Source organism: Ursus americanus, chromosome 2 (assembly GCF_024610735.1).
Source record: "Ursus americanus isolate L20-20 chromosome 2, mUrsAme1.1.p, whole genome shotgun sequence".
Lineage (NCBI taxonomy): Eukaryota > Metazoa > Chordata > Mammalia > Carnivora > Ursidae > Ursus > Ursus americanus.
The window spans coordinates 103855681-103872009 of NC_142128.1; the positions used below are offsets into that span (position 1 = coordinate 103855681).

Here is a 16329-nt window from a genome sequence, read left to right on the forward strand (position 1 = left end):
AAAGAAGGTTTGAGAAGACGTGAAGCAAACTCCCATACACAGCAGGCTTCAAGTCAATGAACACAGAAAATCAATGAGGCGAAAACCATGTACCCCTGAGAATGAATGAGGTGAAAATAAATTGACCACGAAATCGTATGTTCCCTTTTACACTCAGCCAGATACTCTTCCCAGTCCCTCTGTTGTGCCTCTTGGCTCTGACAATGCCAAGAAGATAAGGAAAAAGGACCCAATGCCTTATTCATGAGCAAAGAAGGGCGGAAAGCACTGGAATGATGGGAGAAAGAAGGAATGTCATTTGAGGCAAGAGGCTCTTGAGGGTCCACCTCAGTGGCATTTTTTTCCTCCTACATTCTTGCGGACATTTGGTTCCTAGTGAGTCTCCAGTGGACTGCAAGGACTGAAGAGTGGTTTTTGCCCCAATAAAGGGCCGTTTGGGGGAGGCTTGCTGTGCTCCAACAAGACAGGGTACAGTGACAGAATCCAGAGCACAGGTGCCTGGGCGGCAGAGGGTCTGGGGGTGAGAGCAGGGGAGCACTATGCTTGAGGATGCAGGGGAAAAGGCCTTCAACCGCGTCATGACCCAGTGAGAGCGTGAAACAGTGCCTTTGGAATCCAAGTCCTGACCCAAGTCAGGAAGGGAGGAGGATGCTTATCTACACTTTCTAGGATTCCCACCTTTCAGCATCGTCCTGGCACAAAAGGCAGTTCTACAAATAGTTGTTGCTTTGATGACTAAGGTGGGTAAAAATACATCTAAGCCAATAAAGATGCTTTATGGCATCAAGGTATCAGGGAAATTGAACCAAAGTAGGAGCTGTTGGGACCGTACCCGAGAAGAATAATGGATAGGGATCCAGGGCAGCAGGAGAATATGTATACTAGTGGTTCTCAACCCTAGTTGCAACTTAGGATCGATCACCAAGGGTGGGCGCCTGGGTGGCTCAGTCGTTAAGAGTCCACCTTTGGCTCAGGTCATGATCCCAGGGTTCTGGGATAGAGTCCCGCATTGGGCTCTCTCCTCAGCAGTGGGAAGCCTGCTTCTCCTTCTCCCACTCCCCCTGCTTGTGTTCCCTCTCTCACTGCCTCTCTCTGTCAAATAAATAATAAAATCTTTAAAAAAAAAAAAAGGATCCATCACCAAGAGAGATTAAAAATAACAGTCATGGGGCCTGAGCTCCATCCCCAGGAAATTTCGATTAGGCTGGTCTGGAGCAGGGTTGAAGTTTGGAACCACGGGATGGGGTGGGGTGGAGTGGGGTGAAAGCACTGTTCTGATCAGCTCTAACTACTGGCCCTTGAAGTCCACTGAGCTTTGACAAACAGCCAGCAAGGTGCTTTCCCAGGTAGGAGCAGATCTATGCTTTTGTCTCTGCACACACCACCACCAGAAAAATCTTCCAAAGCCCTCTCCTTCCTAATCACAATAACTGTCCATCACTGGTAGGTTAAAAATCCTGGAACGGGTTCGTGGTTTTCTTATGCCTTCCTTTCTTGTGATTCATCAAGAACTGTGTCATACTTCACACTTAGACATGACCTTGAGGGATTTCTGAACTCCAAATAAAGATTAAAAGAAAAAAAAGTTTAGAAAATTGAGTTATGAGCACTTGCTTTAAAATAAGAGTCCAGAAACAAACCAACATAAAAATGTCTCTCTCGGCGGACACATTCGTAGGAAACTCTGGTTAAAGATCATTAGATTCTTGACTGACAGTCCACTGAGTGGGAAGCTAATCTCCCAGAGGCAGGCTCTCTTTAAGCTCATTAAAGTTTATTTTTAAATTACTTAAGCATTTTATCAGGAATATTAATTTCTTCCCAGAAGGAAGTTGAGAAATACATCATGCAAAGAGTTCTATCCAGACCAGGTTTGGGACAATTTCTTCTTTCTAAGGAAAATCTTACAACTCTCTGCAACTCTCTTTGCTTTAATTGCTTTTCAAGCAAATAAAATCATTCTGGCACCATCTCATAGTCAATCTAAAATCAGAAGACAATGAGCAATGTTTCCAGACTTTCCAGAAAAAAACTTCTCATCCAAGATTTCCGTACCTGACAACAAATTATTCACATGTAAGAGCAAACTAAAAATATGTTTTGTTATGCAAGGATTCTAAATGGATCCCATTTTGTTCTTTCTGAAAAGCTCATTCAAGGAGGTACTCAAGCAAAACAAAAATTAAATATCAACAAAAATTTCTAGAAAGAGGGAAGCAACATATAGAAGTTACGGTAAGTAATTGATACAGGTGATGATAATGTTATTGTCAAATGTAAAACAAGTGTTAAACTTCTGACAAAACAGAAGGAGCACGTGAGAAAAACCAGCACCACTCTCTTCTGCTCTAGAACACTCTTGTCCTCCCTGTTTTTCTGCAGTACTGCCTGAAGCAGTGTGTGGTAAGACCATGAGTCCTGGCCTGGGGGGCCGAATTTATTTACATACTTATCTTAACGAAAAGCAAAATACCCCTTTCCTCCAGCAGCATCAAAGACTGAGATGTTCTCAATTCATTCCTCAACAGGTGGGACCCTAAAAAGGCATTCGATAAATAAAGCTAGAGATTATAGTCAGGATAGAAATTGCCCCTCTAACTCAAAGCACAGAGCCAAGTTCAACTCCTCCAGAAAGCCTTCCATTAAGGGGCTACAAGGTGAAACTGCCGGACACATTCTACGCAGTCCGTACGTCTGAAGTGAAAGGAATCGGAAACCACCAACGTAGCTGATTTACCTTCCCGCGGTACTCTGGAAGTCGTGTGCAGCCACAGTCAGCAACTGGACACATTCTCGTTCACCTGATTTGTTAGAAGTCAAATCACAGAATATTGCTCCCCGCAACCACCTCTCAGTAAGAGTGGTTTACTCCCTACCTGCACGCTGGGAACCAAGATGTCTGCGGCGACGAGGGCCCAATGGGAGGGCTCGTGAACGTCCCGCAGCGCAGGGAGGAGGTCACGTGCCCAGCCGCAGGTGCACGTGCACGTACGCCCCTCCCGGCCACGCCCTTGGAGCCACGCCCTACCGCCCACCCTGCTCCCTACTGCCCCCTGCCTGTGGTCCCCTGCGCTACCCTCTTTCCGGCTAAAGGGAATTTGAAATGCAGCAATGGTTGGAAGTTACCAAATTACCAATTTATCTCTCTTCTTACCACTCACAGACACTGAAAATGTGAAGCTAACGCCTCCTCCCTGACACACGCGCACGCACACATACGCGCACGCACGCCTTCTCTCTGTCCCACGCACGGCGCCACAATAGCTTATTCCAGCATTCTGGATAACCAAAGGTGACAGTGACGCAGGCCACATGTGGCCCGAGCTCCTGTGGCTCCCGGCAGCCCACATCCGTTCAGCGTTTTCGCAGGTGGCACAGAAAGCCAGAGACCCCGCTCCTATCCTAGTCGTGCTTAGAACTGGTTCCTCACCTCGGTCCCCTTCTCTGTGGCGTGATAAGGTACAGACAGGGACCAGCCCCAAACGTTGGCCTCCTGCTAAGATGAGGGAGTCGTCCGCAGGCCTGCAGGAGCGGGAAGCCACTGGCCCGTCAGATTTGAACCTGTGTTTCCAGAACTTTCAGACCTCTGCCTGCAGCTTTCTCGTTGGCACGGCTTCCTCAACCTTTTTCAGATACGGCCTCTCTTCAAACACGGGGCGGCTGAGCCCGGCTGCTGTGCCGCCGCCGGCGCCGTGAGAATTCAAAAGGAAACGGGAACCGAGCGCGTCGCCCGCCTCGCCGTGACCCGCGGGCGCGCTGCCGGAGCCGCGGGGCGGGGCGGGGCGGGGCGGGGGCGGAGGCGGCAGCGGCAGGTGCCTGGGATCCGGCCGCGCCCCCGCGCTGCGCGCACCTCGGGAATCTTCGAAGGAACGAGAGGAATGAGCCGAGGCTGCAGCCGCGCATTCTCCGCTCCTCCCCCATCCCCCTGCACGACGTTTTCACCGCCGGGGCGGTGGTCCCCTGTTGGTGCCCCGAGTCCGGTGCCATTCCCCTCCTTTTCCAGGTCCACCGACGCTGCTCGAAGGCCTGCCTGGCTCCCCGCGTCCCTCTCTGGCGCTCACGAGGTGGCCCTGGGCCCCAGGGCACCGATCCCAGCGAGCTCCCCCCACCCCCACCCGGACCCCTGCCCGGCCCCGGGCCCCCACCCCGCCCACTGGGCAGCTCTCCCACGCTCCCTGACCTGGGGACGGCGGGGCTTCTGCCGCGAGGGGGTGCCTGGCGCCTGCCACCCTGACCCTTCCCGGGAAAACACTTGGGGCTCCTTGAAAGGGAAAGTGGCTGCACTAAAACAAAACAGAACAACAACAACAAAATCTGAATCTGTGCTAAGAGGTCCCAGGGGAAAGGGTTCGGGTTAGCTGCTCTTTCGGACTTACTTATGGCGCAGCAGGCCAAGAAGTGGACCCCAAAATTGCAGGCATAGGAGTGGGACGGGGAGCTGGGATTGAACTTTCTGCCCTGAGATGACTGCTGGTCTGTAATGCGCTATAGGATGCTGCAGGGCAAATGTAGAATGAGAGGGGCGTGCGATGTGGGGCGCCGGGGGTTCTGTCCGTTGATGAGGAGACTCTTGGGTTGGCTCAGGTCGTGATCTCAGGGTCCTGAGATCGAGCCCCGCATCAGGTGCTGCGCTCAGCGAGGCACCTGCTTGAGATTTTTCTCTCTCTCCCTCTGCCCCTCCCCCTGCTCTCTCTCTCTAATATATAAATAAGTACAAACCTTTATTAAAGAAAAAAGGGGGGCTTGTGCTGTAAGAGAGAAGGAGAAAGAGGCTCAGAGGAGGGTGGAGAAAAGCAGCCAGTCAGTGAAAATGATAAACCATCAGGCACACCATCAATAAGCCAGGGGATGTTCTAAACTGCTCAAATGCAATGTGTCATTTACTCTCCGGGCGGTTCTAGGAGTCCGAGGTAGACGAAGTTATTATACCCATTTTGCAGATGAGGACACCAAAACACAGAGGTATTAAATCAACTTGCCATTGAACGGAGGGCGGAGCTGGGAGGAGCTCCCTTTGGCACTGCTCCTTTTCCATCTCCTAAAACCAGGCTAGGTGGCAGGCCTTTGGGAACTTACCTGGTTTTAGGTAAATTCTAGCTTCACTGTTTAGACGAGCCACTTAATTTCTGAGTCCCAGTTTCTTTCTTAGGAATGAGGGCGATAATTGTTGACTTTTCAGGAATGCGGTGAAAATCAAATGCGATAACAGTTTGCAAAGTAGAAGGCAGTTACCAAACATAAAATAATTTCTTATTGTCCTGGTCCATCCCTGGAGTGGGAGCCTCAAAAAGATCTCCTGAGAAGGGCATCCGTGTGCACCCATTAGCCCTCAGACAAACTTCTACTTCCGCCAGCGCTATCTGTGATACAGACAGTGAAAAAGCCCCTGTTCCAAGTAGGCCTCCTTCCCCTTTAACAGAATTCTTTGTTCCGTCTGTTGAATATACTCCTGAATTGAGGTTGCTTCCCCAGGTATTTCCTTGTAACTTAGAAACAAATGACTAGACATCATGTTGGTTCTATGGTTAATATCTGGGCCTGGGGGAATAAAGTCAAGTTTCTTTTTTAAGCATGGGGGCTGAGCTTGGGAAACCACCAACGACCTCCTTCTCCCGAGGGCTAGGTCATGACTCCGCTGGAGGGCGGGGATGGTTCTCAGGCCCACCCCCTGCTTCTTAAATGCGGTGTGGGGCAGCGTCTGGGAAAATCTGTCAGGAAACCTCAGAGGGAGAAGGAACATGCGAGATTGTGCACGTGGCTGGTGTATCAGTTTGCTAGAGCTGACATAACAACGGACCGGAGACAGAGCCCCTTAAACAACAGAATTTTATCTTCTAGTTCTGGAAGCTAGAACTCTAAGATTAAGCAAGGCTGGTTCCTTCTAAAAGCCATGAAAGAAGGAGCTGTTCCAGGCCTCTCCCCTTGGCGTGTAAGACGTCTATCTTCTCCCTGTGTCTTCGCGTGGTCGTCCCTCTCTACCTCTCTGTGTCCTCACCTCTTCTTCTTCTAAGGACACCATGATACTAGCTTAGGGTCCACCCTATGACCTTATTTTAACTTAATTACCTATTTAAAGACCCTATCCCTAGTTAGAGTCACATTCCGAGGTAGTGGGGGTTAAGACCTCAACACATGGATTTTGGGGGGGACACATTTCAGCTCACAACAGCTGGCCAGCAGATGGACTAGGTCCTCTGCAACACAGCTGAGAGCAAACGCTTCCCTAGGACCAGCACATAAAGATCGGGTCCTATACCCCAGAGTGCTTCTGGAACAAAAGCCTTTAGCCAGAAGTGCTGGGGCGTAGGTGCTGGGGTATACATCAGCCCGTGTGCCTATTACTCTCTGCCCTATGAAGCCTGATGTCGTATCCATTATTAGAAAACGTCGTTCCCTGTTGCCCTTTAAAGTGCCATGTTTTTTTCCACGAAAACGTGAATTCCGAAATCGAGGCTCTTTTTCGATGGATCCTATTTCTTCTTTTTTTTTTTGCTCTGGTCACTGGGAAACTCAGGTCCAAATTTGTCAGTAAGTTTTGGGGGCAATATGAGATTTTATGACCTGTGGATCTCCATGCCATACTGGATTGTGGTCTTCCAATCCTATCCATATTTTCCCCAGCCCTGATTCTATATTTATACTCTATTATTAGACAAAATATATTCTAGATGCTCCTACCATGTTCCCACTGTGGAACATGGTAAAGACCATAAACGTATAAATTCTATAACTCTCTAACCGGGACCAGTAGTAATAGCACCTAGAGACGAGATGAGTTGCCTGTGTTATGCGTCTGGCTTTTCCATTTACCTGTGGAGACAGTGACTTACAGGAATTCAATGAGAATTAATGATGGAGCTGCTCTTGAGAACTTTAAGCTACTTCAGAAGCAGAGAATTTGTCAATAAAGCCACAACCAGCAAGGAAGTTAATATTCTGACACCAAATTAACACTGCAGCTCTTGATGCCCCCCCAAAAACGTGCCCCACTCTCCCCTCCTTCACCTGCTGCTGCCGTATTATTTTAGTAAGGGTTTTGGGGGGTGTTTGTCCCCCCCCATCCATAACTTACAAAATTGCCCCGTGGGATCCTCAGTTCAGAACACCTAGCTGGCAAAGCAAAACCCAAATGATCAGAGGCAATAGTGTTTATTGTGGTCGTTATTAGGCACATTAATGAACCTGCTTTTGTCTCATCGTGGAATACAGACCAGTGAGGTCCTGCTGCTGTCCAAATATTTTCTGTTAAGGTGGCAGGAGATCAGACAGCACAAGGCCTGATGCCACCTGAAGGTAAATTATCACTTAATATACACAGTGAGCAGCTGATGTCCAGAAGTCAGCATCAAGTTTCTTGCTAACATGATGAGCAATGGCCATCTGTCCCCACAAAGCCAGGCAGCATGACCTTCAGTCCCAGGCGTTTGCTAGCATGGCTCTTGCCCATGATGAAGGATGAGGGCAATAGCTGCTCTGACAATTTTCTGTTATTAGCAACAACCAAAACCAAAGCACTTGTCCCTGTTTTTCTTACATATTTTCTCCTAAAAACAAAAAAACAAACAAAAAAAACCAAACACACACACAGAGGAAGAATCAACTGGAACCTGGATAACGAGTTAAAGCTTAGAGATGTGTGATCCTGTTTTCTTAGAAGGAAGATGTATGCATATAATTAATATGCAATCAAAGAGCAAAGCAGAGCTCGTGCATTATACCGGAAATTCCTTCATGTTTTATAAATCTAAACTACATGAAAACATCTAGCTGAAACAAAGGCATAGCTCAAAATCTCTGGCCACTAAATCTCTCTCAACAAGCAGCGAGTCACTCTAAACTCTGACTACTGCTGTTGGCAGAAAGTAAACAATGATAGAAAAGGTGAGAGCAAGTCACTGCGAAGATACAACCTTGCCAGTGAGGGGTTGGTAATCTACATTGACTCATTAAATCCTTGTGTGAATTGGATGCATTCCCCCATTTGTCTCCCGCATTCTTTTCTGTGCCTGTCATACAAGGGATTGTTAGCACCCTCAGAGCAAAAAGGGGAGGGGGGTGGAAAGTAAGCGCTTGCTTCTCAGTGGGAATCCATCATTTGACAGAGAGTAAAATAACCATGTCCAAGATCAACAAAACCAGACATCATAAAATGTTTCTTTAAGCCTGAGTGGTTCTCACAATATCAAGCAAATATGTATGCAGTGTGTTATTTTTGTAAAAGAATTCCATTTTTCCATAACCTTTTGCTTAGCTCTCAGGATTTAAGAAAAAAAAAAGTTAAAAAAATGTAAGTCATTTCCTAAGAACTTACTTCAATAGTTTGTTTAAAGAAATAGGAAACATAACGAGTCATTGGTGTATCCCTTCGCATGAATGAGACCAAGAGGAAAAGACAATTGGCCATAGCTTAAGCTATAAAGATTGTTTATTGTCGTCCTCGAGAGAGAGTCTGGAGGGATCGGGTGGGAGTCCAGGAGTTCAGCAGCTCAACTCTCCATTCTTGTGTCTTATCCTTTGTGTATAGGCTTTTCATTCTGGTATCTTTCAGCTCGCAGTCCGAAGTTGGCTGACAAAGCTTTAGGTATCTTATTCGCTCCCTGGCATCGCAGCAAGGAAGAAGGGGCAGAGACACAAGTTTTAGCCTGACTGGGCTCCCTCTTTATTCAGGAAAGGCAGCCCTGTGTAGACTTCCCCTTGGGTCCCATTGGCAGACCTGGATCTCTTGCTTCTCGGTAGGCCAATCACTAGCGAAAACGAAAACAGGCTTCGGCCAGGCGTGATTCACTCCTGGGAGGGATCTCTGCCTGATACTAGTCAGAGGGGAAGATATGGGCAAATGGCAGCTGGGAAAGGTGAGGACCACAGGTCACCCCAAGGGGCCACGTCCCGGCCTCCTCCCCATTCTCCAAAAACTCTACCGTCAGTTTCCTTGGGCCTTCTCGAGACCGGCCCATGTAAAACAGCTGCCCGCCAGGTAGGATCTGATATTCAGAATCTCTTTCCTTCCTGGCTTTCCAGGCATTTTCCTACTGTTTTCCATTCTGCTATTGGCCATACAATTTTTCTTCTGGCAGCAGGTGGCTCATCCTCACGTTTGCCGATCCTCCGCTCCTATTGCCTCTCGTGCTGGAGCAAACTTACCCTTCTGCATCTTTCATTTCACTAAGAAAAAAAAAAGCAGGTGTGTCTGCTTATTGAAGCTGTGACTTCAGTCTCTGGGGTCAGGGCAAGGCAGAGTCCTTTCAAGGCAACAGACAGGGCAGACGTGGGGACCCCCCGCTGTAGTCCGCTTGGCCACGAGCGCTCCTCGCTCATTGACCTGTGAGCCTCTATTAGATGCCCTTGGTTGGAAACAGCAATCTTCTTTAAGAGGAGTTCCTGTCAGAGCATCCAGTCCCCGGCAGCCTCTTCCTGCCCCTCCCCCAGCAGGCCCCAGCTCCACACCGCGTTTCCAGATCAAGCCTTAGGGTGGCTGGGGGGACACAATCAGTGCCCCTGCCACACTCTGGGGCTCTTCCTGCTTGTCCAATCCTAATAGTACACTATCGGAAAACTGTTGGTCTCCTAATAAAAGAAAAAGAAAGAAGGAAATCTGATCTAATCTGCCTGGGGGGTTGGCAGCAAAGGGAGAGTGTCTGTAGGAAGAGCAGCGGGATCCTGGAGCCCAGAGCGTGGCTCTCTGTGTGGGCTCTCCGATGATCAGCCCCCCCCCCCCCGCCACCCCAGCTGGCCTTGCTGGAGCAGGGTGGGGGCAGGGAGCTGCACTCCCGCTCTTCCTGACCCCCGTCACCCCGTCACCCCCTCCGGTTTCCTCCTAATGCCTGTACTACCGTGGGGCGAAGCGGCAACACGTAAATATGGCTTTTCCAGAGAGGCAAGAGAAAGGAGAGACACGGAAAGGATTACAGCTGGAGGATTTAGCTTCCTACCGACGTGGTTTCTTGGTTGTCTTCTGGGGGTCTGCTGCCAGCGTGGCTCCAGGCTCGCCTTCTTACATCAGAAGCCCTGTGCGGCAGGATGACACAGTCGTGGCTCCCCTGACAGCAGCACAAGACCCGAAAGACTCTCGGGGACATTTGGCAATGTCCGGAGACTTGTTTGGTTGTCACAGCTTGGGTGATGCTACCGACCTGTAGTGAGTGGAGGCCAGGACACTGCTGAAGGGTCGGTGGTACAGGACAGGCCTCACAGCACAGCATCAGCTGGTCCCAAACGGCAGTGGTGCGAGGACTGAGACAACCTCCCCTCACCTTTGGGCGTCAGCCAACCTCAAGGCAGGAAGGACCGGGAGGCCGTGGGTTTGGTTCCGCCGCATTCGCACATCACCCACCTGGGGGCAAATAAGGGGGGCGAAGAGGGGCACAAGACTCTGTGTTTTCTAACTGGTCGTCAGTGGTGATCTCTGCGGTTTGTGGGAGGGGCAGAGAGTGCCTCCCCCTCACTTTAAGCCTGAGCAACAGGAGACTTCAAGAAACCCACCCCACCCGCTTGACATAGGTCCTCTGGGATTTAGGGGAAACAAGACCTGGTGTCTGGCTTTTCTCAAGTAAACAGACTCAACCTAGAGGCTCTCTAGAGCTGGCAGAGCTAAGAGAAGAAGAGCTGCACTGGGAGCAAAGCTACCCCTCTACCAACAGTGGAAATGGGCTGGCCTTGAAAAAAGTGGAGGGGGAGCACCTGGGTGGCTCAGTCAGGAAAGCGTCGGACTCTTGGTTTTGGCTCAGGTCCTGATCTCAGGGTCGTGAGATCGAGCCCCACGTCGGGCTCTCGCTCAGTGCGGAGTCCGCTTGAGATTGTTTCCCCTCCCTCTTCCTCCCCGACTGCTCCTGCCCCAGCTCACGCCCTCTCTCTCTCTGTCTCTCTCTCCTTCTTGCTCTCTCTCTCTCAAATAAATAAATAAAATCTTAAAAAAAAAAAAAAGACCCTATGTACAAGGATCCTTTGGAGGAACAGACACACCCCAGCACAGGAACAGCTTGCCGGAATCCCAGGGGCTATGACAGAGATAAGGTGGGCTGTAGGGTGGGCACAACTCCCTGGGGGCTGAAGAGAGTGCCACCCTCCTCCCTCCCACAACAGGAAGTGAGCTCACTAGAACGCAGAACACAGAACGCTGTACGTCGGGATAGCTCTGAATCGGCGCCTCTGTGTTTCTTTTTAATTTTGGTGCTTGGTTGTCAGTAATAACTTGTGAACACACCTCCCAAAAAATATTAACAATCTGACAATTGAGAGTTAATGCCAGTTATCCAAAGAGAGCTTTGACCCGATTCAAATCCTGACAGAAACTTGCTCCTGTGCGTCAAGATTTTTTTATCTGTCAAGTAGGTTTTCAATTGTTATCCGGATTATGAAGATACCGCACTGGCATAAAGCAAGATGGCAAGAAATGGGAGCCTTCGTGCATGTGGGCGTGGCCTAAACTGAACCTGGGCATTTGTAACATAGAACTTTCTCTCATTCTGCCTGGGCTTTTATTGAAGAAAAAAATTATGAGACTCCTTCTGCTCCAATTGCCAGACTAATGTGCATGTCACAGTGCTTCCCAGGGTTATAAGTATCCGCGAGGATGCTCTCAGTTACAAGAACAGAGAACCAAACTCTATGTACCTTAATGTATAGAGCATTTTATTATCTCACATAACAAGACTAGAAGTGGAACAGTTCTAGGGTTAATTGGCAACCAAATCTATGTCATCAAGAAGCTGTCTTTCCATTCTCTCATTTCCAGGGTTGCGGCCTTTGTCCTCTTTTGGAGGCTTCAGATGATGGCTGTAGGTCCAAGCATTTTATCCTTCTGCAATAGCACAAAGAGGTAGGAAAATGAGGACATTCCCAACCCTTTCACAGAAAATTCCTACCCAAGAATCTTCCTTTCACATCTAATTGGCCAGAATTATATCAGATGCTCACGTTTCACCAATCACTGGCAGTGGGAAATGAGACCACTAGGAATGGCTTGGACCAATCAAGATTCACCCCAGGAGTGATTGGAGTCTCCTCCCTGAGTACAAGGATAATAAAGAATGAGTAAACAAATAGTTGTGGTTGTAGGACCACTCAAAACATCTCCAGGCTCAGACGTTGCGAGAGCCCCATCAATCCTATTCCCCCGTGCTTGGAAAAGAAATATCTAGCATAATGATATATAACAACGGGGTGGAAGGACAGCAAGGAGCTTGGAGTTTCTACCAGCAAACTGGCCATTAAGAAAGACTCTCCTTCGTCTCTTTTTGGGGAGCCCTTCTCCTGAAGTTTCTGTCTCCTTTGGGCAGATACGCATTTTTAAAATATAATGACTTCATTGTTTTTATCAAAATGATATACACTCATTTTTTTAATGAGCAATACAGAGAAGTACAAAGGGGAAAAAAAGGCAACAAATCACCCAGATCCCACTGCTGAGAACTAACTAATGTTAACACTGATGAGCATAATTGAAGACCTTACTCTGCATGTGAAACAGATCCAGGAAAGGAGAACTATAGAAAGAAAAAATTTAATGAGTATAGTGTGCTATGTATTCTCTTATTAATTAAAAGTATTCACTTTAATGTGACTTGATTTTAATCCGCAGGAAAAATACCTTGAAGTGAAACTGGAAAGTATCATGGAATTTTTAAACATGTATTTCTAGGCCATAAGATATATTATTTTCCTAAAATATTTAAGTATTTTAAAAAGAAGCAAATCGGATGTTTAAGAGTATCTTTACCTTTTACATAGAGATTGAATTTTAGATAGTAAGGATCGATAGATGAGGCAATTAGCCTCCTCCCATCACTACCCCCAAATTTCTATTGGTGATAATATTTTTATTTTATCAAGTTTTGTGATATTCGCGCTCTTTTCCATCACTGTAATTCTGGGCCAGCCGTTTTGAGTTGCCTTCTTCCTTCAGGCCTTCTTGAAGTCAAGGGGCTGAAGGCAGCGCATCCCACCCAGACTTCACACCCTCTTCCTGGCCTCTCGAGTTCTGGGAATGGCAGCTTCCCTGGTGTTCCACCTCGACCGTCATTCCTCATTCTACGCTTTTTTATACCATTCCTTTCTGTTCCACTGACCAGGTCCTGTGCACTTTATTATTCAATATTCCACTGCTCTCTTCCTACGTCCACGTCACATTTTCAGGTAAGTCATAAGTTCCTTGCTGGCAGGAACCTAGTCTGATGCTGCATTTTCTTGTGGCCTCACAGAGCACTGAGCACTGAATATATGGTCAACAGACAACTGGTCAGTGGAAACAGCCATGTGCAGAATAGAACGAAAGCAACAGACTCCGGTATAAAAGACCGAAAACGCACAGAGAGAGCTCTGCTTGCTCATTGCAGACAGCAAATGGCCACTAAGCCTCCCCGACAGCCTTTGGAAGAACACACAAAAGCATGTCTCCTGGCTTCCTGAAAGGAGATAATCTATCTCAGGAAATCATAGGACGATTGGATCGCTTTCTGTATCACTCCCAAGAAAAAAATCTAGAAATTTAAATGCTGCAAATTACTGGTCAATGAAAAGAGGGTATTTTTAATTTATGAAAATTCGGGAAGCCTGGATGACACAGTTGGTTGAGTGTCCAACTCTTGGTTTCGACTCAGGTTGTGAGTCGATCTCCTGGGTCCTGAGATCAAGCCCCACATCTGGCTCCACGCTCAGTTCAGAGTCTGCTTGAGATTCTCTCCCCTGCCCCCCCCACTGGCTCTCTCTCTCTCAAAAAATTAAATTAAATTAAAAATAAAGTAAAATAAAATAGAAAGGGTCAGTTCCTTACAATTCAGCTCTGTACAGTAATTCCCCCACAAGCACCTCGAAGGCTTTTTCTGTCACTGCTGATTAAATGAAGAGCCTTTATGGCTGCATGTATTTAAAATGTTACCTGCGAAATAGATGCCATTACTTATAAAATAAACATTCATGTGTTAGTCCCTAAGACTTGCCCTCAGATACTTCACAATTTCCAGAAAAATAGGTCTCTCTCATTATATTAACTACGTGCATTCCAGCAGCAAGTGACTGTGTGTGTGTGTGTGTGTGTGTGTGTGTGTGTGTGTGTGTTGGAGAGATAGAAGCCCTAAATCAAGGACTACATAATATGTGTTTTCCCCCACTGATTTCTACTAGTGTAATAAAAATGTCAAGCTAAAGGAACAAATAAATTCCAGAAGTGAAGGCTTCCAACATAGTTGTTGCGGAAATACCAACTATATGCTTTTGGAATGAATGGGGTAGCTGCTCACCGCCAACCATATCAGGCTTTGTCACCTCTGCTCCATTAGCCTCAGTCTGTCTCCCTCCACCCCTCTGTCCCTCTGTTTTCAATGGGACCAAGGGCTCCACACAGCTGGCCAGGCCAGCGGTTAAATGCAGGTTCCCTGCCCCGCCCTCACAAATCCCAACCCAGTAGGTGGGGGATGAAACTAGGGAATATGACTTTGGTCGCCTCCCTAAGTCATTCCAAAGAATGGCTAAATTGGGGAAATGCGGCCAACACCTCTTTCCCTTGTAGGCCTTGCTAAGCCTCTCAATCCCCCGGTCTTCTCCCAAGCAATATATACATAGAAATACATCATATTATTGTATAATGGTATGTTATAAATAAAGCAGGACCTCCACCATATTACTCTTCCTGGTCTTAGCCCAAGGCTTGGAATGCTGTAATTCCTATACATCTTTGGGCAATGAATCAGTAAAGGAAGAATCAGGAAAAATGGCTCACTATCTTTGAAGAGGGAAAGGTGAAGATAGGGTCTGGTCCTTGGGCACTCTGGGGTGTCTGCTGAGACCCTCTGCGCTCCCCCTTTCAGGTGGGCTCTCAGCTTCATCAGCAGATCCCTTCACCTGGAAGCCCGACTTCAGGCCCCACCGCCAGGACCGCTTCCTCACCTCCTGACCAAGAGTGGGGTGGCAAGGTTTGACCTTCACCAAACACCCATGGCTAACTGCAGGCCTGGGATTCCAGGTACTGAAACAGATCCCATTTGAATAAAAGAGAAGCACGTGTTGCTTGGGGGAGGACGGCGAGTAACTCACTCTTATCGGGTCCTGCCACGGAGATCTACCTCCTGGCTTACAGAAACCGTCACACAGTTGTCATTTTCTGAGAATCAGCTGTTACATGAGACGTGTTTGCACGGTTACCTACTACCATCTTCTGAAACCCCGCAGTGATGGGAAAGCCGAGTGGGGGCTCGAAGGAAAGAAAGAAAACAGAAAGAAATGTGTAAACAAGAGCATGAAACTCTCCAAGAGCTAAATCGAGTCGGTCGCGCCTCCGCCGCGGCTGTCTGTGACCAGACTGAATAAACGGGAGCGAACAGTGCCCCTGAAACACAACGCAGAAAGCAGCCGGAGGCCGTAGCTGCCGGGACGCCGGCATCGCGAGCCGATTGACGGTCGCGGGGCTTAAGCCTCGCTGCCTACGCGTCCACAATATAAACAGGAAGGATTAGGGTGACCCCACGTCCCGAAGACTGAAGCCGTCCGGGAAAAGCTCCGGTTACCTTGCATCCTGAGCAGCCTGCCCTTGATGACAAACGTCCCAGATTCGGGCGCTCTTTTGTAGTTCATGGGAAAGCACGACTAATCCGTGCAAGCCCGCGCGCACACACACCAGCTCCATTCAGCAGCGTCGCACAAAGCGCTGGCTGGCTCCCCGCGTGGGGCCCCCAGCCCCGCTCCTCGCCCCCGCTCCCGCTCCGCCCCCCCCCCCGCCCCGGGCCCCCGGCCCCGCTCCCCGCCCGGCTCCGGGCCCCCAGCCCCCAGTCCCCGGACCCCGGACCCCGCCCGGCCGCGCTCAGCTGAGCCTCCGCGTGTGGGCGCCGCCCCGCCGCGCGGACACCGCACTGCCGGCGACTGTGCTGCCCCTGCGCCCAGGCCTCGCGGAAGGGGAAAAGCAAGACCCGCAGGCTGGCCTTCTGCCTCAAACCAGTTCTTCTGTCCTGCCTGGGGTTCACCTCGCTTTTTAAACCCTGCGCGCGCTGTTCCCCTCTCCTTTTCCATTCTCTTGCTTCAGGGAGCACTTTGAACGCTCCAGGCCCTGTTCTGAGAGCCTCACGGGGAGGGAGTGACGTCATGGTCATCACAACCCTGTGAGCTAAGGGCATTTTACAGGGGAGGAAACCGAGGCACAAACCTGTCCTGGGGCGCGCACATGGAACCAGGCGTCCTTCTGCACCACGAAGCTGCCCCGGCCACCGACACAGAACTTTTCCATAAGCCGCACTGGGAGTCGCCCTGAGAGAAAAACGACTACATTTCCATTTCAACTGGCACTCCGGAGGTCACAAGCCAGGCAAATGGAGAAGACCCAGGGAAGAGCGGGCGGTGGTTCAC

At 49.0% G+C, this 16329-nt stretch overlaps 1 long non-coding RNA gene across 1 annotated transcript; it reads right to left on the minus strand.

The window, feature by feature from the left end:
* Window positions 1-11640: 11640 nt before the first annotated feature.
* Window positions 11641-15622, minus strand: LOC123792578 (uncharacterized). The gene is made up of 3 exons (XR_006779734.2): window positions 15498-15622; window positions 15028-15184; window positions 11641-11797 (listed from the first exon to the last, which is right to left on the minus strand). It is a non-coding gene; the product is annotated as an uncharacterized LOC123792578 (long non-coding RNA).
* Between the last annotated feature and the right edge of the window lie 707 nt (window positions 15623-16329).